This window comes from Megalobrama amblycephala, linkage group LG10 (genome assembly GCF_018812025.1).
Source record: "Megalobrama amblycephala isolate DHTTF-2021 linkage group LG10, ASM1881202v1, whole genome shotgun sequence".
Taxonomy (NCBI): domain Eukaryota; kingdom Metazoa; phylum Chordata; class Actinopteri; order Cypriniformes; family Xenocyprididae; genus Megalobrama; species Megalobrama amblycephala.
In genome coordinates, this window is record NC_063053.1 from 3,867,697 (window position 1) to 3,894,490 (window position 26,794).

Here is a 26,794-nt window from a genome sequence, read left to right on the forward strand (position 1 = left end):
AGTCAGAATTGCGAGTTATAAAGTCAGAATTGTGAGATATAAAGTCAGAATTGAGTGATATAAAGTCAGAATTGCATGATATAAAGTCAGAATTGCGAGATATAAAGTCAGAATTGCAAGTTATAAAGTCAGAATTGTGAGATATAAAGTCAGAATTGAGTGATATAAAGTCAGAATTGTGAGATATAAAGTCAGAATTGCGTGATATAAAGTCAGAATTGAGTGATATAAAGTCAGAATTGTGAGATATAAAGTCAGAATTGCGTGATATAAAGTCAGAATTGAGTGATATAAAGTCAGAATTGCGAGATATAAAGTCAGAATTGAGTGATATAAAGTCAGAATTGAGTGATATAAAGTCAGAATTGCGAGATATAAAGTCAGAATTGCGAGATATAAAGTCAGAATTGATATAAAGTGATATAAAGTCAGAATTGCGAGATATAAAGTCAGAATTGCGAGATATAAAGTCAGAATTGAGTGATATAAAGTCAGAATTGCGAGATATAAAGTCAGAATTGCGAGATATAAAGTCAGAATTGCGTGATATAAAGTCAGAATTGCGTGATATAAAGTCAGAATTGCAAGTTATAAAGTCAGAATTGAGTGATATAAAGTCAGAATTGCGAGATATAAAGTCAGAATTGAGTGATATAAAGTCAGAATTGTGAGATATAAAGTCAGAATTGTGAGATATAAAGTCAGAATTGCATGATATAAAGTCAGAATTGAGTGATATAAAGTCAGAATTGTGAGATATAAAGTCAGAATTGCGTGATATAAAGTCAGAATTGAGTGATATAAAGTCAGAATTGCGAGATATAAAGTCAGAATTGAGTGATATAAAGTCAGAATTGAGTGATATAAAGTCAGAATTGCGAGATATAAAGTCAGAATTGCGAGATATAAAGTCAGAATTGATATAAAGTGATATAAAGTCAGAATTGCGTGATATAAAGTCAGAATTGCGAGATATAAAGTCAGAATTGTGAGATATAAAGTCAGAATTGCGTGATATAAAGTTAGAATTGCGTGATATAAAGTCAGAATTGTGAGATATAAAGTCAGAATTGAGTGATATAAAGTCAGAATTGCATGATATAAAGTCAGAATTGCGAAATATAAAGTCAGAATTGCAAGTTATAAAGTCAGAATTGTGAGATATAAAGTCAGAATTGAGTGATATAAAGTCAGAATTGTGAGTTATAAAGTCAGAATTGCGTGATATAAAGTCAGAATTGTGAGATATAAAGTCAGAATTGCGAAATATAAAGTCAGAATTGCGTGATATAAAGTCAGAATTGTGAGATATAAAGTCAGAATTGCGAGACATAAAGTCAGAATTGAGTGATATAAAGTCAGAATTGCGAGATATAAAGTCAGAATTGAGTGATATAAAGTCAGAATTGAGTGATATAAAGTCAGAATTGCGAGATATAAAGTCAGAATTGCGAGATATAAAGTCAGAATTGCGAGTTATAAAGTCAGAATTGCGTGATATAAAGTCAGAATTGCGAGATATAAAGTCAGAATTGAGTGATATAAAGTCAGAATTGAGTGATATAAAGTCAGAATTGCGAGATATAAAGTCAGAATTGCGAGATATAAAGTCAGAATTGATATAAAGTGATATAAAGTCAGAATTGCGAGATATAAAGTCAGAATTGCGAGATATAAAGTCAGAATTGAGTGATATAAAGTCAGAATTGCGAGATATAAAGTCAGAATTGCGAGATATAAAGTCAGAATTGCGTGATATAAAGTCAGAATTGCGTGATATAAAGTCAGAATTGCAAGTTATAAAGTCAGAATTGAGTGATATAAAGTCAGAATTGCGAGATATAAAGTCAGAATTGAGTGATATAAAGTCAGAATTGTGAGATATAAAGTCAGAATTGTGAGATATAAAGTCAGAATTGCATGATATAAAGTCAGAATTGAGTGATATAAAGTCAGAATTGTGAGATATAAAGTCAGAATTGCGTGATATAAAGTCAGAATTGAGTGATATAAAGTCAGAATTGCGAGATATAAAGTCAGAATTGAGTGATATAAAGTCAGAATTGAGTGATATAAAGTCAGAATTGCGAGATATAAAGTCAGAATTGCGAGATATAAAGTCAGAATTGATATAAAGTGATATAAAGTCAGAATTGCGTGATATAAAGTCAGAATTGCGAGATATAAAGTCAGAATTGTGAGATATAAAGTCAGAATTGCGTGATATAAAGTTAGAATTGCGTGATATAAAGTCAGAATTGTGAGATATAAAGTCAGAATTGAGTGATATAAAGTCAGAATTGCATGATATAAAGTCAGAATTGCGAAATATAAAGTCAGAATTGCAAGTTATAAAGTCAGAATTGTGAGATATAAAGTCAGAATTGAGTGATATAAAGTCAGAATTGTGAGATATAAAGTCAGAATTGCGTGATATAAAGTCAGAATTGTGAGATATAAAGTCAGAATTGCGAAATATAAAGTCAGAATTGCGTGATATAAAGTCAGAATTGTGAGATATAAAGTCAGAATTGCGAGACATAAAGTCAGAATTGAGTGATATAAAGTCAGAATTGCGAGATATAAAGTCAGAATTGAGTGATATAAAGTCAGAATTGAGTGATATAAAGTCAGAATTGTGAGATATAAAGTCAGAATTGCGAAATATAAAGTCAGAATTGCGTGATATAAAGTCAGAATTGTGAGATATAAAGTCAGAATTGCGAGACATAAAGTCAGAATTGAGTGATATAAAGTCAGAATTGCGAGATATAAAGTCAGAATTGCGAGATATAAAGTCAGAATTGCGAGTTATAAAGTAAGAATTGAGTGATATAAAGTCGGAATTGAGTGATATAAAGTCAGAATTGCGAGATATAAAGTCAGAATTGTGAGATATAAAGTCAGAATTGCGTGATATAAAGTCAGAATTGTGAGATATAAAGTCAGAATTGCGAAATATAAAGTCAGAATTGCGTGATATAAAGTCAGAATTGTGAGATATAAAGTCAGAATTGCGAGACATAAAGTCAGAATTGAGTGATATAAAGTCAGAATTGCGAGATATAAAGTCAGAATTGCGAGATATAAAGTCAGAATTGCGAGTTATAAAGTAAGAATTGAGTGATATAAAGTCGGAATTGAGTGATATAAAGTCAGAATTGAATGATATAAAGTCAGAATTGCGTGATATAAAGTCAGAATTGAGTGATATAAAGTCAGAATTGCGTGATATAAAGTCAGAATTGCGTGATATAAAGTCAGAATTGAGTGATATAAAGTCAGAATTGAGTGATATAAAGTCAGAATTGCGAGATATAAAGTCAGAATTGCGAGATATAAAGTCAGAATTGCGAGTTATAAAGTAAGAATTGAGTGATATAAAGTCGGAATTGAGTGATATAAAGTCAGAATTGAATGATATAAAGTCAGAATTGCGTGATATAAAGTCAGAATTGAGTGATATAAAGTCAGAATTGCGTGATATAAAGTCAGAATTGCGTGATATAAAGTCAGAATTGAGTGGTATAAAGTCAGAATTGCGAGTTATAAAGTCAGAATTGAGTGATATAAAGTCAGAATTGCATGATATAAAGTCAGAATTGCGAGATATAAAGTCAGAATTGAGTGATATAAAGTCAGAATTGTGAGATATAAAGTCAGAATTGTGAGATATAAAGTCAGAATTGCATGATATAAAGTCAGAATTGAGTGATATAAAGTCAGAATTGCATGATATAAAGTCAGAATTGAGTGATATAAAGTCAGAATTGTGAGATATAAAGTCAGAATTGTGAGATATAAAGTCAGAATTGCGTGATATAAAGTCAGAATTGAGTGATATAAAGTCAGAATTGCGTGATATAAAGTCAGAATTGCGTGATATAAAGTCAGAATTGAGTGATATAAAGTCAGAATTGTGAGATATAAAGTCAGAATTGCGTGATATAAAGTCAGAATTGAGTGATATAAAGTCAGAATTGCGAGATATAAAGTCAGAATTGAGTGATATAAAGTCAGAATTGAGTGATATAAAGTCAGAATTGCGAGATATAAAGTCAGAATTGCGAGATATAAAGTCAGAATTGATATAAAGTGATATAAAGTCAGAATTGCGTGATATAAAGTCAGAATTGCGAGATATAAAGTCAGAATTGTGAGATATAAAGTCAGAATTGCGTGATATAAAGTTAGAATTGCGTGATATAAAGTCAGAATTGTGAGATATAAAGTCAGAATTGAGTGATATAAAGTCAGAATTGCATGATATAAAGTCAGAATTGCGAAATATAAAGTCAGAATTGCAAGTTATAAAGTCAGAATTGTGAGATATAAAGTCAGAATTGAGTGATATAAAGTCAGAATTGTGAGATATAAAGTCAGAATTGCGTGATATAAAGTCAGAATTGTGAGATATAAAGTCAGAATTGCGAAATATAAAGTCAGAATTGCGTGATATAAAGTCAGAATTGTGAGATATAAAGTCAGAATTGCGAGACATAAAGTCAGAATTGAGTGATATAAAGTCAGAATTGCGAGATATAAAGTCAGAATTGAGTGATATAAAGTCAGAATTGAGTGATATAAAGTCAGAATTGCGAGATATAAAGTCAGAATTGCGAGATATAAAGTCAGAATTGCGAGTTATAAAGTAAGAATTGAGTGATATAAAGTCGGAATTGAGTGATATAAAGTCAGAATTGAATGATATAAAGTCAGAATTGCGTGATATAAAGTCAGAATTGAGTGATATAAAGTCAGAATTGCGTGATATAAAGTCAGAATTGCGTGATATAAAGTCAGAATTGAGTGATATAAAGTCAGAATTGCGTGATATAAAGTCAGAATTGCGAGTTATAAAGTCAGAATTGAGTGATATAAAGTCAGAATTGCGAGAGATAAAGTGAATTCTGAGAAAAAAAAGTAATAATTAATTACAAGATATAAACAATTGCGATAAAAAAAGTCTGAATTGTTAGATAAAAAGTCACAATTTACCATTTTTATTTTTTATTTAGTGGCGAAAACAAGCTTCCATAAAGAAGCTCTTCTGTCCGCAGACGGAAACAGAGGAAACTCGATTGATATTCTCCTGATGCAGCACTTTCACTGTAACTTGTGTCAAGTATTAAGTCTGATTCAAATCACTCACTCTAAAAATGAGCAAAACTAATTAATGTTTGACTTGGTAAATGTTTCTAATCTCTTTTCACTTCGGTAGCTTCGAAAACTGATGCTAAGCAAACTTACTGTCAAGTTTTTGTGGAAGCAGATGAGGTCAGAGGAGTTTGTGTTCTGCAGCTCTGAGGGAAACTCTGTGTGATGTGACCACAGTGAGGAAAACAGATATGGCTGGCTTCCTCTCATTTGTCATTTCTGTAGAGAAATTAACTTTTTTATGGCACATTAGCAACTGCTTTAGCACATGCTGCTAGAAGAGGGAGAAAAGAGGACCGTTGCATAACAAAGAGTCACAAAAAGAGTTTGATTGGTAAATTGGAAGAAGAAAGATTATGCAGCTCAACTACAGAGAGTCAAATGAGGTTCCTGAAGAGAGACAGAAAGACAGAGAGTCTCTAAACCTCACTATAGGCTTGCTGCTCATTTTGCATTGATTTACATTAAAATGGCAAAATTATCATTTGCAATGGAAATACTTTAGATTAAATGCATTTATGGTAATATTTGAATGACAGACAGAGGAATTTTGGGTCATTCCATGTCAACTCAACCAGAGGTCCTCGGCTCACATTTTTGATTTTGTTAAAAATAAAAAAAAAATGTACAAAAACAAACAAATAGTGATGAAAGCCAAAATCTTAAATGTCACAGATGGATATTTACTGAGTAATCCACTATTTTGTAGGGGAGACAAAATAACAATTTTCACCTGAGATTTGGAGCCAAATCTCCAAATTTGGCCAAAAAAAGGGGCGTAAAAATGACTTTAGAAAGTCGGCAGCATCATTATTTTATTTCTACACAGAGATTGGTAGGTCTATTAGTAAAATCTGTTGACTTTAACAATCTTTGTTTCATTATATGCCAACAGTGACAGTTTAAAAATGGGAAAAAGCACTTCTTGACTTTTATTTTGGTATCTTCATTCTAAAGGCCCTCGATGGTTCAATCCCAGAGATATGGAGATCTTAATGCAGCTCCATGAGTAAATTGGTCAATTGTACACATTTTCAGTGGTCAAAAACCAAATGTGGGTCACTTTGCATACAGTTGATACTTTTTTCTTTTAAAGAAGAATATCTGAAGAACAAATAATGTTGAAACTAGAAATGGATCTCATGTTTTTCTATCAGCTCAACTGCATAGAACATACCTGCCATAAATATTCCTTTCCTTTTGAAATCTTCATTTCCAAAGCCCTAGTTCAGTCCTATGGATACGGGGATCTCAAAGCAGCTCTATGGTCAATGATGGTCAATTGAATTTTACGCATTTTCAGTGATCGAAAACCATCTGAAATTCGGTTGATTTGGCACGGAATGACCCTTTTGGGAAGCATTTCTAAAATAGCTTACAAAAAGTATTGGGCACTTTTTACTAAACGGCTACTATATTTTCTAGAAAACAAGTCAAAATTGGATTGTTGAACGAAAAAAAAAAAAGACATAAGTTGCATTGGTGTACAAGTCACACTGTATCATTAGATTTAGAAATAAATAACGGCAAATAAAACAAAAAATTTACAAGCATTAAACGTATTTTAATTCCCCTCACTCCACAACAAATCCTTAAAATGGTTTGCAGAACAGAACAGGAATGAAAAACGTAAGTATAAAGCAAACAAATTATAGTACCATTAGATCATTGTAGTTTCTTAAGCTTAAGTCTTTCAGCACTGCTGTCATTTCAGCCTGTTAACATCAGTTAAAATGGGAATTGTCGGTTTAAGGAGATACAGGGCCCTTGAACGCTGGATTAAGGTAAGTGAATGTTTGTCTGTGAGTGTTTTGCACTAGTGTGTCATCGTCATCAATGCAGCGCTGGATTTAATGACCAGAATGCATTTGTTCTTTATCTCTACGACCTTCCTGCATCCTTCATCCCTTCTCCATCAGCTCACGTCACTCCACATGCCACAGACCTTCACATACGACACGCACATGCAGCGTTTTCTTCTAAATTAAATTTCACCAATACAGCCCATCAAATGTCTCCATACTTCTATTCAGAAACATGAATGCAACATCCCACACCGTAGGAAATTATATGATCAATAAGTCATGTCAACATGTGTTTTTCCATTACTTTAGCTGGGGGTTCGTGAGTTGAAAAGGTAATAATGAATTATACTGAATGTAACTTATCATGTATGATATTCATGATAAGCATCAAAGACTGCAATTTAATGAAATAACTATGTGTGATGTGCTGTGTTTTTCTTACAGCGCTTTTTTTTTAGTTTATAGTACAATTGTAATTTACAACAGTGATATATATTCTGTTTTTATATTAGGTCAAAACAAAATACTACTACTACTAATAAAAAAAAAAAAAATGATAACCATACTGATAATTATTATTATTACTGACATCAGAGAACTGTAAACATGTGAATGTATCATTTAATTGTTTAAATTATTATTATTATTATTGATATCAGGGAACCGTGAACATGAGAATCTGTCATTTTAATTACTGAAATATTAATTTTATTATTATTATTATTGACATCAGAGAACCGTGAACGTGAATCTGTCATTCAATTATTTAAATATTATTATTATTATTATTAACACCAGAGAACTGTGAACATGTGAATGCCATTTAATTATCAAATTATTATTATTATTATTATTGACATCAGAGAACCGTGAACATGTAAATCTGTCATTAAATTATTTAATTATTATTATTATTATTGACATCAGAACTGTGAACATGTGAATCTGTCATTAAATTATTTAAATTTTATTATTATTATTATTATTAACACCAGAGAACTGTGAACACGTGAATGCCATTTAATTATCAAATTATTATTATTATTATTAATATTATCAGAGAACTGTGAACACGTGAACGTCATTTAATTATCAAATTATTATTATTATTATTATTATTATTGACAGAGAACCGTGAACATGTGAACGTTATTTAATTATCAAATTATTATTATTATTATTATTATTATTGACATCAGAGAATCGTGAACATGTAAATCTGTCATTAAATTATTATTATTATTATTATTATTGACATCAGAGAACCGTGAACATGTGAATGCTTTTTAATTATTGAATTATTAATATTATTATTATTATTGACAGAGAACTGTGAACATGTGAACGTCATTTAATTATCAAATTATTATTATTATTATTATTATTATTATTATTATTATTATTGACATCAGAGAATCGTGAACATGTAAATCTGTCATTAAATTATTATTATTATTATTATTATTATTATTAATATTATCAGAGAACTGTGAACATGTGAATGTCATTTAATTATCAAATTATTATTATTATTATTATTATTATTATTGACATCAGAGAACCGTGAACATGTGAATGTCATTTAATTATCAAATTATTATTATTATTATTATTATTGACATCAGAGAATCGTGAACATGTAAATCTGTCATTAAATTATTATTATTATTATTATTATTATTGACATCAGAGAACCGTGAACATGTGAATGCTTTTTAATTATTGAATTATTAATATTATTATTATTATTGACAGAGAACTGTGAACATGTGAACGTCATTTAATTATCAAATTATTATTATTATTATTGACAGAGAACCGTGAACATGTGAACATTATTTAATTATCAAATTATTATTATTATTGACATCAGAGAACCGTGAACATGTGAATGCTTTTTAATTATTGAATTATTAATATTATTATTATTATTGACAGAGAACTGTGAACATGTGAATTTGTCATTAAATTTAAATATTATTATGATTATTATTAACACCACAGAACTGTGAACATGTGAATGCCATTTAATTATTGAGTTATTAATATTATTATTATTGACATCAGAGAACTGTGAACATGTGATTGTCTCATTAAATTATTGAAATATGATCTTAAAATCTCAAATAAATATTTTATGTCTAAGTTTGGCCAACCCCTTTAACTTGTCAAAATAATTTAACCAATTTGAACTTAAAAAAATAAGTTATACAAGATTCAAGTAGACAAGATTACATTGAAATTACTTTTAAAGCCAATTTGATTATATTTTATAATTTAAGGCAGCAACTAAACATAAATGAAGTATAGGTGGAAATGTTTTGCAGTGCATGATAAATAAAGATGCTAAATGAATTAATAATTAAATTAGTCTGACATATATATCACAGTACTGGTTTCTCTCTGACTATGTTTCTCAATATTACATAGCATATCGTCCAATACTGCTTAAATGGTACTTTATTTAATAAATGGTACAACATTTGCTTGTACGTGAAATGAATGAATGAATGAATGAATGAATGGAGTCACTGAGCATTATCTGTGCTTCAGAATCATGATGCAAGAGCAGAGCAAATGCAGGAACCTTTTAATATGTTTGATCATCATCCAAACATCATCTGACGCTTTTTAAATAAAGCCCACCATCACCCCGCCTCCTTTATGAGTCTGTTATGAAGCCAACAGCTTATCTCGTTTTACTACACATCATCTGAGGGTCCTCATAAACACTGCCTCGATCCCACAATCCTCCTCTCCTTGTCTCGCTTTCAATACAAACAAGGCCAAGATAAGTGTTGCCGACCCCGGGGCTTGTAAAGCAGGCTTTGCCGATCGATTTCCCAGGAGAGAGTGTGTCTGATTGATACAAAGGAGCCATACAAACGTTTCCATCCCTACATTGACAGATTCATTAGAGTGGCTTCCAGCTAATACATCATTCATGCTTCCAGTGTCGCCTCACACGGCCAAAAGTGTACAAACACACACAGACACAGTCCGGCGCGCTCCACAACACAAACACTCGCTTCAGACCTTGAACGTGTGAGAGAAGGTCTGATGCATCTGTTAGTTGTCAAGGTGTGAAGGTTTACAAGATCAAACAACAACAACTTGGATTTAAAGAAATGTTCATTAGATATTCAAAGACTTGTTTAAATGTTACGTACAGTACAGTACAGTACAGCATACACTGCTTGTCAAAAGGTTGGGATAATTAGGCTGCTAAGGCTAACTAAGGCTGCATTTACTATATTTTTTGATGCATTTACTGTTTTTTTTTTGTTTTTTTTTTGACAAAATAGTAAATTTGTAAAACAGCTGTTTTCTATGAATATATTGTAAACTGTAATTTATTCCTGCGATTACTCCAGTCTTCAGTGTCACATGATCCTTCAGAAATCATTCTAATATGATGATTTGCTGCTCAAGAAACATTTATGATTATAAAATAAAAGCCTGACACTTATCGGCCGATGTGATCATTGAAAAATTACAAATATCAGCCGATATATCGGTCAGCCACTACCTGACAGCAATTTAACATGTGAAGAGGCATTTACAGGTCTTAAAGAAGCAGTCACAAACACAAAGATATTTAATAGGAAAATACAGTCTTAAAAATAAAGATTCCAAAACACAGTGATGCTATAGAGGAACCACTTTTGGTTCCCTAAAGAACCTTTCAGTGATCAGTTCTTTAAAGAACCTTTTTCCACTATAAAGAACCTTTAGTGCAATGGAAGGGTTCCATGGACGTTAAAGGTTCTTCATAGAATCATCAATGACAATAAAGAACCTTTATTTTTAAGAGTATAAATTACTAAATTGTTGATGCACGAAACTTTAACTTCATAAGCAGATCGAAACGATCCAATATAGATGAGCCTTTTGATTAAAAGAACATGGGAGATATTTTAGTATTTACTCAAAAAAACGAAGAAAAGATCCTTAAAAAAGCGAATCACGAGGCAGACAGAGTCACACTGAGCTTCAGCAGGACAGAGATCTGACTCACGGCCACATGAGGTGATACTAAACTCATGATGACAATCTGGAGATTAAACTAAACTACAACTAACTGAAATTACACATACACTGCAAGTAAATGCACAAAAGACGAGAGGAAGAGAAGGAGTTTCAACAATAGCTTACAGAAACCAACATCAAGCATTAGCAACGTTTCACAATAAAAGGTTCAACAAACATAATAAGAGCCACACAAATTCATTACACGATTGATTGATGACTTGAGTTTCTTACAAATCATTAACGTCATAGATTCCTGAAATCAAGAATCAAAACTGCACAATCTCCACCTTTATTCCCTTCAGAGTGAACATATAAAAACAGATTGATCTCACCAAGTCATTATTCCCCTTGTCCTGAAATCCTCTGGTTGAGTCCCATGATGAATCACAATATTTCACAAACATGCATGTAAATCCCTTTAGACAGGGTCCATTTAGAAAAACAGAGTGATTGTATTATTTAAGAGAAGCTTTTCCATGCTGACAGGTGTATCAAATTAAAAGTCCATCAAGAAAAGTCCCCATTCCTCACTACCTCATACATAAATAAATAAATAAATATTTTTCCTCTTTTATTTTCTTAATTTGACCAGAGAGTAAAGTAAATTACACCATTGATGTTCCTGGTCAAAAATGGCCGGCCTTATTAAAACTGCTTGTAAATCGCTCATTATGCTATATTAACACCAAATATTGGATTCAATCTTTTTGTCAACTTATTTTCTTTCAATTAGGACAGGATTTGTATCAACTGATTGATCGTCGCCAAAACATCCAAAACATTTTGGGAAGTTGTTATACCCCCCCTGTGAACGACGTCAGTAAGTTTTGGTTCAATGTGAAAACATGAACATTTTCAGGATAAAGAAAATCCTTTCAGGGTCAAAATGACCCGAACACAACATAAGGGTTAAATAAACACAGATTACTTACATAAAACATTATCTATTCAAACTGTGTTTTAATATATTTTCTAGCAATTTCAATTGTCCCCTAGTGTGACACAGAATCTGATCAACACGAACAGTGCCAAATTGGGTTGTTTTTAACCCAGCATTTTTTAGAGTGTGTAGATAGAAATACTATATGAATAATGGGGTCTACTTTCAAAAATGACTGGACATAAATTAGAAAAAGTCATGAATATACAGTATATGGTATCATCTGAAAAATGTCCACTCATCACATTCCACAATAATCCCATAAAGTCTATCTGAGCATCTCTTGATGTTCCATGCAAATGTTGTGATATTTTATGACATTTTAAATAATTAAAATATTAAAAATAGATTTAAGGGAATAATGAAAAAGAAATAATTTCCAGGTCTATTGTAGGTATTGGGTAATCAATTTAAACTATTTGCAAATAATATTTCTTAAAAATAATATTCACTCTTATTTCTACTTCTAATGTCATTTCTTGTCTCGTGTCTTGTCTTCATATCTCCGAAAAGTCTTTAGTTTTATCATATTTATAAAAGATAGATACGCTAAACTGAGTCTTCCCGAAAAAAGCTGAGATCCTGGAGGCGTGTCTGCCGTCACTGCCGTGGGCGGAGCTAAAGAGTCACGAGCGCATGCAGCTTTTGCGTAGAGATCGTCTGTAAGCTGTGACATTATTATAAACGAAAAGGGAACAAAACAGTTTGTGTTGTTTACATTATATGCACTTGCACACCGATTGCCAACAAAACACAGACATCTGATGCAGCCTTACTTACCGCCCGCGATCTGCAAATCCAGCACCAAACTGGGACTTGTTTACAAAGCATTCATCACCGAAATCCCGGGAACAAACAAACACGTGCACAACACCATTGCTGTCCCGGAAAAACAAACTTCATCCTCTGTTTCCTTAATGCTGGGTTCTTTGGGAAGTTGAAAAGATAATCTTTCCCTCACAACCAAAAACACACTCCTTTGGTGACAGGAGCTGCGTCTCATTTCAGAGGCTGCGTCCTCCAGAGATCACATTTGAAGGCTGAATATTTCATCAAGGATGTCTTATTGAAGAAAATTAACCATAATAAAAATTGACTGATATTCATTGTGAGGTGTAAAATTCTGTCATTTCTTTCTTACTTTGCAATATAATGGTTATTTTTCTTACATGAGTCTGCCTCGATGATGTGTGCAGCCTTCAAAGGGTGCAGCCCCTGAATTGGGACACAACCATTGTTGAAAAATCTCTCAGCTTCCATATCCCGAACGAAACGCATTGATGGGCGTGCTCTTGCTCTTGCTCTGTGTGATGTGTGTGTGGAGAAGTGCCTATCCAAGGAATTCTGCTCTCTTTTGACGTCATACAGGCCATACTCAAAAAAAAAACTCTCCGAATCCTGTACCAAAACCGGAAGTAGTGGATTTGGCACAGAAATACTCCGTCATACGTCCAACTCGTGTTTTGAAACTTTGGCCTTGTTTAGCATGAGAATGCAACTCTTTAACAGTGTAAATAAGTCAGAATGCATGAAATAGCATTAGACATTATTAGTTTAACTACTAATAATAATTAGTTTAACTAAAGCGTCGCATTGGATTTTGCACTCGTCTTCTGTGAACAGTAAGCCCCGCCTTCTTTGATTTGATTGGCCATCTCACTCATTCTGACAGTGATGAGTGCTGTTGAACCACTGAGGCAGACCAGCCTAAAAATGTAACTTTTAAAGGTGCCCTAGAATTAAAAATTGAATTTATCTTGGCATAGTTGAACAACAAGAGTTCAGTACATGGAAATGACATACAGTGAGTCTCAAACTCCATTGCTTCCTCCTTCTTATATAAATCTCATTTGTTTAAAAGACCTCCGAGGAACAGGCGAATCTCAACATAACACAGACTGTTACGTAACAGTCGGGATCATTAATATGTACGCCCCCAATATTTGCATATGCCAGCTCATGTTCAAGGCATTACACAAGGGCAGCCAGTATTAACGTCTGGATCTGTGCACAGCTGAATCATCAGACTAGGTAAGCAAGCAAGAACAATAGCGAAAAATGGCAGATGGAGCAATAATAACTGACATGATCCATGATATCATGATATTTTTAGTGATATTTGTAAATTGTCTTTCTAAATGTTTCGTTAGCATGTTGCTAATGTACTGTTAAATGTGGTTAAAGTTACCATCGTTTCTTACTGTATTCACGGAGACAAGAGCCGTCATTATTTTCATTATTAAACACTTGCAGTCTGTATAATTCATAAACAACTTCATTCTTTATAAATCTCTCCAACAGTGTGTAATGTTAGCTTTAGCCAAGGAGCACTATCAAACTCATTCAGAATCAAATGTAATCATCCAAATAAATACCATACTTACGCAATTAGACATGCTGCATGATGAACACTTTGTAAAGATCCATTTTGAGGGTTATATTAGCTGTGTGAACTTTGTTTATGCTGGTTAAGGTAAGCGCGAGCTCCAGGGGAGGGGAGCACGAGATTTAAAGGGGCCGCAGCCTGAATCGGCGCATATTTAATGATGCCCCAAAATAGACAATTAAAAAAAAAGAATAAAAAAAAAATCTATGGGGTATTTTGAGCTGAAACTTCACAGACACATTCAGGGGACACCTTAGAGTTATATTACATCGTTTAAAAAGACGTTCTACGGCACCTTTAAAACTTTTTGTCATCCTAACAGCAAACAGATTGATGCATAATGGAGTACAGCAGAGCAGCATCAAGAATATCAAATATTTGGGGGGGACAATTTGGCCATTTCTAATTATTGGGGGGGACTTGTCCCCCTCAATGTCTGTGGAGGTTGTATTATACCAGGAACTGTTATTTATTCTGATGAAGATGTTCTTCAGTAGCAGAAACACTGTAAACTCTCAAACCAATTAAAAGAGAGAAATACTGCGGATGAGTCTGAGCAGATGCTTCAGTCATGCACTGGGTGAAAATGTTAAAAATAACCTTTACTGTGATTCACCATATGCTCAAATCCTTATTTAACAGAATATGCGTCTAGACTAGAGAGCTCTGAATAATCAAAATCTGAAGATGCAACATGCAGTATGAATTATAAAAAGGCTGTAGAAATGCTACATTAATTTTTTTCTCTTGCTTTTCATCTGATTGTTTAATTCTGCATTTCCTCCATTAAACTTAAACATTTTTACACACCTGTTTCTTGGCAATGTGCACATAAATTCTCACATAGAAGCAGTAAATGTCATAAATAAAGTGTGTTATGGGTCATAACTAGAGCAGTAACTGAATGCTGATGCTTTATTGTATAACCAGAGATACAGATGATAAAATATCAAATCGAGTGAAAGATGATAAACTCATTGAGCGCAGGAGCGCACAGTATAAGCGCTGCGCCTCCTACTATACACACATTTGAACAACAGTGATTTAAAATGAGATTTAACACTGATGAAATTTTGGGCAATGAACCAACAGCACACTTACAATCTCTCTCTCCATTGGTTCGTTGACTGTTGCCATGACAAAACCAAGGAACAAAACTGGATTCTTGTAGTTTTTGAAGCTTAAATTATGCATTTTAATATCCTGAATTTATGTAAGTGATAAGAATGAAGCTGAGATCATCAGGAGAAAATTAAGTTAACTGAAAAGCCATCTTGATTCCTGGCGGCCCTAATGTTCTTATAAACAGACCGATAAACGGGGCCAAGATTGGTGCTCAGGTGCAGGAGTCAGATGGGAATGAAGCTGGACGAAGAGACTCAGACAGAGATCCTCATTGCCAAACCATATTTACACTGCTTGTTTATGTGCCTCTGCACTGCAAAAAAAAAAAGTACAAACATCTAAACATTCTTCCAACACCTTCCAGTGTCCCTCCAACCTGATGGCTTTCGGTAAGACACCAGCCTGCATCCAAGGACCTGGTGTCTCACACTCACATCTGAGAGCATGCGTAAACTCACCGTCTCAATTCCCAAATCTCTCAGCTCTTCCAACCAGACGGCCCTAACCAAAAAATACACAGTGCTCATTCAGTAAATGCACAGCTAAACAGATGTGTTTTCACATGTGATCTCTTCAGGAAGATAAAAACAGACTCCCCTTGCTTTGAGTAAACCCTTGGTAGGTTCTTTCAAGATTTTACCATCTATTGCCTCAAAATCAGACATAGTGGCTAATTTCTGAAGATGTGGACAAGTCTGTCTGACCTCAGCACGACACGAGGATGTGCTGATCGCACTTCTGATATCATTGATCTTCTCTGGAAAAAAGCGAGCAAATTCACTGCATTTGTATTCGGAGAGAAATTCACTGGGAATGTGACTTGGGGGGGTATTTACTGAAAAATGTATGCTTAAAACAAGAACCAGTATCTGGCAGGAAACAAGCTTCCATAGAAAATTAAACTGTAATACTTAAAGTCTTTATACATAATGCATTATTCAAGTTTTTAATGCATTAATTATGTCTATAATACACATTAAAATGCATTGTATGGTCTCATGAGTATCAGTTATGATACATTATAATACTCATTGTTACAGCTTTAGAAAGTATAATGCATTAAAACACACGACAATCAAAATTTCAGATGTGACAAGGAATCTGCAAATATCATTATGAATTTTAACTTTGATTACAATTATTTATGAAAATATATTATGCATTATAACATACATTATGAATACCTTTATAATGTATTAGACATAATCAATTGTTTTCCCTTTGAATTAAGTTGATTTTCTGGCCCCACTAGCAGATATTTTTTCTTGTTTTAAGCATGAAGTCACTTAAATTTGATCAATTTTTCATATTTTCATATTTGTGCTTATAAAGTAAATGTATCTTGATTTAAGAATGTTTAGATATTTGTGCTGGAAAATAAGAAAAATACTAAGTAATCCTTTAGTATTATTTAGCACCACACAATGGCCAAAAATATGTGAAAACAATGACACAATGAAGTCATTGTGCTTAACTGGTGGGGTAATGTGGAATCAAGATTTGCAGACAGACAGACAGACAGACACACACACACACACACACACACACACACACACACACACACACACACACACACACACACACACACAGAGAGAGAGAGAGCTTAGTCAAGAATCCAACATGCAGACTGTCTCTCTAACAGATTAATACTCTACGCTGCTTCTTGTAATCCTCTATTTCTACATCTGTGGCTGTTAAGATGATCTCATTGTCTGGCTGTCTGCTCTTCTTTCAAAGCGACTGGAGTCCTTTAAATCTGACTGAATGAGAGCGAGAGAGAGAGAGAGAGAGCAGATGATGAAGACGTGCTTTTACAGTCACTACATACAAAAGACAACAGTCAGAATGTACAGAAGTTCAAGAGGTTTCTCCTTCTCAGTGACTCAGATGCTCAAAGACATGAAGAAAGACTCCACAAGCTTTTAAATCATCTATCTATCTATCTATCTATCTATCTATCTATCTATCTATCTATCTATCTATCTATCTATCTATCTATCTATCTATCTATCTATCTATCTATCTATCTATCTATCTATCTATCTATCTATCTATCTATCCTGTTTTCTAATTGGCCAATCTAGTGGTGATCAGCAGCCACTATATATCTCATTGCACAGACCAACTCTTAACCTTAGCTTACATTACGCAAATCCTGACCTACTAAAACTTTGCTTTATGTTGATGTAATGTGGAGGTGCATATGGGACGTTTAGCGCTGCATTAGCAGTAATTTGTGTTTTCATTTAATGCATTATTAATAGCTTTTTAACAAAAACATTTGAAGATGGTTGTTGATCTACATCATAAATTTGTACATATTGCACTGCAATCTGGGCTTGAGATGAAAGCAAATTCATTTTAGAGTAAAACACCATATGGACGCCAAAAAAGGATGTGCATGTGTGTGTGTGTGTCCTGCATGTATTCACTTGCCCAGCTGGTACGAGTATGTGTGTGTGTGTGTGTGAGTGAATGGTCAAAATCCAGAAGATTAAACCCTCTCTGGTCATATTTGGACTCTTGTAGTGACCAGCGGCAGGCCATATGGCAGCACCCACAGCCGAGAAGAGAAAGATACATCTATCACAGATGGATGCTGTGAAAACCTCAAAAACAGCCTGAAACACTCTCATGGCGGCACACTGAGATGAGTGCTTTTTCATTTGTCAAATACGGCACGTTTAGCCCATGTTAATCCAGCTCTAGGAGCACACTCAATGTTCATAGGTTTGGGTTTGGCAAAACAAGACAAATTCAGGTCAAAGCACACTAATCTTTAGTGAAATAATCTTTAGAAGTGCAGATATTTCTGATTTTGTGTCTTCATAGCAGACACAAGTACAAGCTTGTTTTACATTAGATTCAACAGTTTGTGTTTTACTGTACTGTACTTAGTTACACTGCAAAAAATTACGTTCTTCCTCAGTGTTTCTGTCTTGTTTTCCAGCACAAATATCTAAACATTCTTAAATCAAGATACATTTACTGGAGAAGCAAAATGACTGAAGATTGAAATTGAATAAATAAATAAATAAATAAATAACATTTAAGTGACTTCATTCTTAAAACAAGAACAAATATCTGCCAATGGGGTCAGAAAAAATAAACTTAATTTAAAAAATAAAAATTTATTTTTCTGATTGTATTAACAGATTTTGTCACTTCATTTTGATACATTTTTCAAAAAATAACACTTGTTATTATGTCATTTTGCTTCTCAAGTGAATGCATCTTGATTTAATAATGTTTAGATATTTGTACTGGAAAACAAGAATTATATATTAATTTAAAAGAATGAACTATATATATATATATTTTTTTTTTTTTTTTTTTGCAGTGTAGTAGTAATTGACTCGAAGCCACTCAAACAAATTATTATTCTGTATTAAAGATCAGTGTTTGTTATTGTTAACTAAAACTATTAAAAATCGCTTTAACTGAAATCAAGCTGAAATAAAATAAAATCTAAATATTAGACGGAACATGAAAATTAGAAATGTTGCCTTGGCCAACTGAAAGTTGAAGTACTAAAATGACTAATACTAAAACTGAAATAAAAATTAATTTAATTTAAATAATAATAAAAATGACAAAAGCACGCTACAAAATTACTAAAACTAAAATTTGAATAAAAATATTCAAAATGTTGTTAAAAAAATTTAAATTAAATTATATAAAATTAAAGTGCCTCCTGTCAAAGGGTTTATGCAGCAAGTGAGTTCTTGAATTTCATGTGTTGGAAACAGGAAGATTCAAAAAAGATCTGAATGACTTTGACATGGGCCAAATAGTGATACTAGACAACTGGGTCAGAGCATCTCCAAAATGGCAAATGTTATGGGCTGTTCCCAGCATGCAGTGGTTATCTACCAAAAGTGGTGCAAGGAAGGACAACCTCTGAACCAGTGTCAGGGTCATGGGCGTTAAAGGTTTTTTGATACACATGGGGAGCGAAGGCAAGACCGTCTGGACTGATCACAGAGAAGAGCTACTGTAAAACTTAATTGCCGAGTGCTACTTTAACATGTGCCACCTACCTAAAGATTGTTGCAGTTGCATTAGAGCTGAATCACTATCCCAGCATAGTGGCATATAAACAACCACATTGTGGGGAGAAAAAAAAAAAAGTTTACATACATAAACAATCACAGACACATGCTCATGAGTTCACGGCTCTGACACGATGAAAACACGGCCCGTGATAAAGTGTCATTCACAGCAGTTAAACGTAACGAGGTGTTACTGTAATTAGCGTCCCTGAAAGCTCCTGCTCCGGCGTACGGCAGCGCTGCTGCTTCTCAGACGCTCCGATCGTCTTCATCTTAGCGTTTTAATTGAAGCCCACAGATGGGCCGCATGCACACAATTTGCAGGGCAATTAGCGAGCGTCCTTCCTCTTTTTTTCAGACTGTGGATGAGAAAAGCTGAGATCACGTAGATGACTGCGGTGGAGACCTCATTCACTGACTGTAAGAATTAGCACATAATGAGATTTGGGGTTTGAACAGCAGCCATCATGGGAAATAAGAAACATGTGTGGAGTCACTGTGATGTGTGTGAAAAGATCTGTGCTGCTTCTGAGAGACGTGTGATGTGTGTTTGTGTGTTCTTAACTGTATTCATAGTATTATGGTGCTTAGATTTGATCAAGCTAAAATGAGAGAGAGAGAGATAACAGAAAATGATGAATAAGAACCATTTAAAACATTCTCAATGGTTTGTCTCTTAATTTGATTAAATGGAGAACAAATGGAGACATTTGCTGAAGTCCTGCATCTCAGATGTTCTTCCTGAGAAAAAGGCCCCAGTAATCTCACACGTTTCTCTTCTAGAGCTCACGTAACCCCTCCTGTTTGGACTCGAACCCGGGTCTGCCGGCATGGGAGACGGGCACTCTAACAAGGAGACTAAAAACTTCAAAAAGTGATCTCTGCAATTTCTCAACTTAAGAGATCTCAATGTGAACTCACATTTCTCATCAAATACTTCTTATGATCAAATTGAGCTGCCTTCCACATTATTTGTGTTGATACTATAATTAAACAAGAAGGTGAATCTATCTATCTATCTATCTATCTATCTATCAATATTAGTTAACATATAATTTAATGAACGAATCACTTGAATAAATGATTCAATGATTCAATCATAAAAATAATGGCTGCATCCGAAATTACATACTCTCTTGTGTAGGTATTTATTTTGAATAGGTATTTACTTTGCAACTGCTAAAAAAGTATGTTCTGCCTAGTATGAATGTGTGAATTATGAATGTATTCCAGTCGTACTACATCTGCCATGTTGTCATTATCATGTGACCTACCAGTGCCACTCACGAATTCTCTCCCGTGGCCTTTACTATGGGAAAGTAAAGGTCATCTGAGTACTTTTTGCCTACTCTTTTATGAGTACTGTAAATTTGGACATACTTCTTTTGTCACATACTGTTAGATTAATAATAATATCACCTACTATATATTATGGAAGTATGCGATTTTGATTTTGGATGGTTTTCTTCCTGAATGAATCAGTGCTTTTAAATTAATAGATTTAGTACATTAATCAATGATTCACTCATGAAGACAATCACTTGGCAGCATCTACTGGTGTGTTGATGTAACCTGCAGAAAGTGTCTGAAAAATGAGAATTTAAGCTGATCAAAATTACAGTAACAAAAATATATTACAGTAATGAGAAATTAGCAAACACATTTTGGGGAAAAAAGTGGTTAATTATCATGATAATGCAAATTGTAATTTCGTTTTCATTTTTCATAGAGTGAAATGTGACCTAAACACATTTTTGTGAACCTTGAGAACTGAGATGTGAAAGACCAGCATCTGAGCAATAACATTTTCACTAGCAGGATGTGCCGTATGCAAATGTTCTGTTCATTTAGTGTTCATTAAAACTCACAGCAGACATGTTTTCTGCCATTCAGAGACAAACGGACAGCGGCAAAGATGAAGAGAAACAGCTAATTGAAATCAACAGCTAATTTCATGAATGTTTTCTATACAATTCTCTTATATTGTGATATTCTGATTTCAGATTTACCCACCCTTAAAAGACACTGAGGATAAAGAAAAATGCTACTGAAATGCTACCTGGCATAATTTCTTTCATTGCATTGTTAAAAAAAAAAGAAAAGAAAAAAAAGTACACCCAATTCAACTTATAAGCTTAAATTCAGTTGCTGCCTTAAATTTGTATATAATCAAATTGGACGTACAAGTACAATTTTAACTCATTTAAAAAAAATAAAAATAAAACGTAAAAAAATATATGTTCTAAGAATGTTTTGCTAACATTCCCATTAAAGGTGCCCTAGAATTAAAAATTGAATTTACCTTGGCATAGTTGAATAACAAGAGTTCAGTACATGGAAATGACATACAGTGAGTCTCAAACACCATTGTTTCCTCCTCCTTATATAAATCTCATTTGTTTAAAAGACATAGTCGAATCTCAACATAACACCGACTGTTACGTAACAGTCGGGGTCATTAATATGTACGCCCCCAATATTTGCATATGCCAGCTCATGTTCAAGGCATTACACAAGGGCAGCCAGTATTAACGTCTGGATCTGTGCACAGCTGAATCATCAGACTAGGTAAGCAAGCAAGAACAATAGCGAAAAATGGCAGATGGAGCAATAATAACTGGCGTGATCCATGATATCATGATATTTTTAGTGATATTTTTAAATTGTCTTTCTAAATGTTTTGTTAGCATGTTGCTAATGTACTGTTAAATGTGGTTAAAGTTACCATCGTTTCTTACTGTATTTGCGGAGACAAGACTGTCGGAGAAAAGACAAACTTCATTCTTCATAAATCTCTCCAACGGTGTGTAATGTTAGCTTTAGCCACGGAGCACTATCAAACTCATTCAGAATCAAATGTAAACATCCAAATAAATACTATACTCACTTGATCCGAAGCATGCATGCAGTATGCATGACGAACATCTTGTAAAGATCCATTTGAGGGTTATATTAGCTGTGTGAACTTCGTAAATGCACTGTATTATAGTGGAGAGCTCAGAGGGGGCAGGGAGCGCGAGATTTAAAGGGGCCGCAGCCTGAATCGGCGCATAGTTAATGATGCCCCAAAATAGGCAGTTAAAAAAATTAATTAAAAAAAATCTATGGTGTATTTTGAGCTGAAACTTCACAGAACACATTCAGGGGACACCTTAGACTTATATTACATCTTGTAAAAACTGGTTCTAGGGCACCTTTAAGTTATAAGAACATTAGTTCTGAATGTTCTCTGAACATTCAAAATGTCCATTTTTTATTATTATTATTATTTTAAAAATGCTTTTTCTTGGTTATGCAAACATTAAGGGAACATTCCATCTTATCATTCTTCAAATATTATTGGAATGTTACTTTTGAATGTTCTCTGAATGTTCTGAAACAAGTAGTTGCATTTAAAAAAAATATATTTATAAACACCAGATAACTTTGAACTAATATTCTATTAATGTTTCTGGAAGAATATTTGTGCATAACTTTGGGAGAACCTTGCCAGAATGTTCTGAGAACATTTGGATGTTTACATTCATAACTTGGATATTTTATATTGGATATGGATATTTTGTTACACAAATGCTTCAGAAGGCCTTTATTAGCGGAGCCGTGTGGAGTATGCTTATGATGGATAGATGTGGATGGATGCACTTTCTTCAGCTCATACTCGTTGGTCCCATTCACTGCCATTATAAAGCTTGGATGCGTCAGGATATTTATTAAAATATCTCCAATTGTGTTCATCAGAAAGAAGAAAGTCATATACACCTAGGATGGCTTGAGGGCCAGTAAAGCTTGGGCTAATTTTCATTTGAAAGTGAACTAACTGTGGTTACTTCAGGGAAACTACTCACTGCTAAAACTTCTCTGGATGTCAATTATTCACTTCTGGAAATATCGGTGATATGAAGACAATATCAAATTTGCATACACAAATGGACTGGCGTATGGTTATGTAATTATCAGCGAAAATAAATACACGGAGCATGACCCAGTCAAAGTGACAGATAATGATTATAGAGAAAGTTCAAATGAACGAGACGAAGCTCTGCATTTCTCTTGCACACTCATGTTTAATTTTGCCCTCACAGGTTAGATGGGTCAGATATGCTTGATGGTTTAGCTGTTGATGGAAGAGTGTCTTTATCTTTACTTTTATTCAGTGTGATAATGTAGCCGAGCAATTTACAGACTCAATTCTCTCTCTCTCTCTCTCTCTCTCTAGCGCAGTGGAGATGAAACGCTTCCAGTGTTTTAGCATTCAGAGGCGTTTCTCTGTTTGCTTCACACAGGTGAGTGAGTGTCAGAGAGCTGTGCAATACATCTTTAATGCAGCTCTGCAGATGAAACAGCCTAAACACAGAGACACGGAAACAAATGATGAGATGAACACAAGCATGAGAACATCTCACAGGTGGACACAACATATGTTAACATATATTTAACATATGTTAAATACTGTATATGTGTGTGTTGTAAACAGCATCGCTTCATGAAATATACATATTTTCCATATGTACACACAGCCACCAGGGAATACCGTTTCCATGAAAGGGTGTACATGGTCTGCAACAATGCTTAGGTAGGAGGTACGTGTCAAAGTAACGTCCACATGGATGGCAGGACCCAAGGTTTCCCAGCAGAACATTGCCCAAAGTATCACACTGCCTCTGCCGGCTTGCCTTCTTCCCATAGTGCATCCTGGTGCCATGTGTTCCCCAGGTAAGAGACGCACACGCACCCGGCCATCCACGTGATTCATCAGACCAGGCCACCTTCTTCCATTGCTCCGTGGTCCAGTTCTGATGCTCACATGTCCACTGTTGGCTCTTTCGGCGGTGGACAGGGGTCAGCATGGGCACCCTGACTGGTCTGCAGCTATGCAGCTCCATACGCAACAAACTGATGCACTGTGTATTCTGACACCTTTCTATCAGAACCAGCATTAACTTCTGGAGCAGTTTGAGCTACAGCAGCTCGTCTGTTGGATCGGACCACACGGGCCAGCCTTCGCTCCCCACGTGCATCAATGAGTCTCGGCCGCCCATGACCCTGTCGCCGGTTCACCACTGTTCCTTCCTTGGACCACTTTTGATAGATACTGACCACTGCAGACCGGGAACACCCACAAGAGCTGCAGTTTTGGAGATGCTCTGATCCAGTCGTCTAGCCATCACAATTTAGCCCTTCTCAAACTCGCACAAATCCTTACGCTTGCCCATTTTTCCTGCTTCTAACACATCAACTTTGAAGACCAAATGTTCACTTGCTGCCTCATATATCCCACCCACTAACAGGTGTCATGATGAAGAGATCATCAGTGTTCCTCAAACAAAGAATCACATGATTTCAGAAGATCTGAAATGTAGTGCACGAGTCATATGTCATTTGTGGAGTTGAGTAAATAATAGATTTTCATTTTTGGCTAAACTATTCCTGTAAGGACAGACAGATGACAAAATGGACTTTGATATTTGATATTAATATTTAATATTTGATTTAAGTATAATATAAAACTGTATATGAATGATGTGATCATTATGAATGATCTAAATCACCCAGAGGCAACTGACACACAGCAGGCAAATGAAGACCTGATCAAAATATATTTCAAAGAGAAGTCAGCGGGTACTTCACTTGTTAGTGTGCACTAGGGCAGAATGATGATCAATTATACAGACCCCGAGACTGATATATGAGATTAGCCTCCAGCGTTTATGTGAATTATAGTGAACTTCACTGTTGCTCCTCATTAGACCAATGTTCTGCGTTCTGCTCGATTGTGTGCTCAACAGTTCTGCATTGAGCCCTAAGGATAAACTTAATCTATATGTTTTACAAACACAAAAGCATTATTATAGAACAATCCAGAACTATGCGGCATTTCAAAGAACTGTTCTCAAATTCCATTAACCAGTGATTCCCAAACGGTTTTGTCAGCTGAACCCATTTTAAGCAAAAAGATTTTAAGCTAATATTTTAATAATTAAAAAAAACATATTTGCATGTTCACAGTGCTCTGATGTCAGTTAATGGTCACATGATATGCAGGTACTTTTTTGTGGGCAAAGGTTTGGAATAATAAGGATTTTTTTAAGGATCTGTTCACAAAGACTGAATTTATTTGATATAAAGCTTGTAATATATTTATACATTTAAACTTAAATATATATATATTATATATTTAAACAATTATATAATTTTAGAATGATTTCTGAAGGATCATGTGACACTGAAGACTGGAGTAATGATGCTGAAAATTCAGCTTTGATCGCAGGAATAAATTACAGTTTACTATATATTCACATAGAATACAGCTATTTTAAATTCTAATAATATTTCACTGTTTTTACTGTATTTTTTGATCAAATAAATGGTGAGCAGAAGAAACTTCTCTTAAAAAACATTAAAAAAAACTCATAATTATTCCAAATGTTTGACTGCCATCGTAAGTGTTTTAATTGTATTGTTTTTATTATTTTATTGTTTTACAATGAGGAAATATTCTATTCTATTCTATTCTATTCTATTCTATTCTATTCTATTTTATGTCTGCTGATGGATGGATGAGTGAAGCAGCCCATCAGGTAAACAGAGAGTCTCGATGTGATTGTGTGTTGGAGCCGCTCCTCAGACTGAAGCCTGATCTCTTCATCAGAGCTCCAGAACTCACAGCTGGACGTCCAGAACAGGCACACAGATATTATTAACACCTTCATCTCTCTCTGCTCTTTCCTCCAAACATCACACAAGCTTCAGCCCATCAAACCCAGACTCCTGTTTTAGCTTCATCTCATAACAACAGCCTAGTGTTATCAAGTCACATAAATTCTGTTTGTTTCTATTGTCACAAAAGCATTGGATGGCCACTGTCAAAAAATACTCTCTTTAAATGGATTTCAGAATACTAGTGTGTTCAATGACAATAACATGCAGTTATAAAATCAAACCATCAGCAGAACTGAGCTCTGCTGCCGTGTGAAAGAATCTTTTAGCACATATACATTTAAATGTAAAGTAAATATAAATGTATATTTATTTACACACATAAATATACCTGTACAGTCTTTCTCATCTAGGAAAGCAGATGAAAAATACTGATGACTCATGATCTCGCTCTCAGGGGCGGATACAAACCTTCGTCCAATCAAATGCTGTCTAGAATAAGAATGCCCCGCCCCCCTCAGTTATAAATACCACCAACTTCTGCTGACAGGCAGTGCTAGTAGTAAATCACAGGTTTTGGCTGTGACTTAAACTAAAGGCTAAAAACATGCCAACTTCCTGTTTCACTAGGAAATTCATC

General features: G+C 34.2%; 1 protein-coding gene across 1 annotated transcript in view; it reads right to left on the bottom strand.

Moving 5' to 3' along the window:
• The window catches only part of LOC125276501 (adhesion G protein-coupled receptor A3), a 160,000-nt gene that overhangs the window by 64,917 nt on the left and 68,289 nt on the right, over positions 1 to 26,794 (bottom strand). The window lies entirely within an intron of this gene.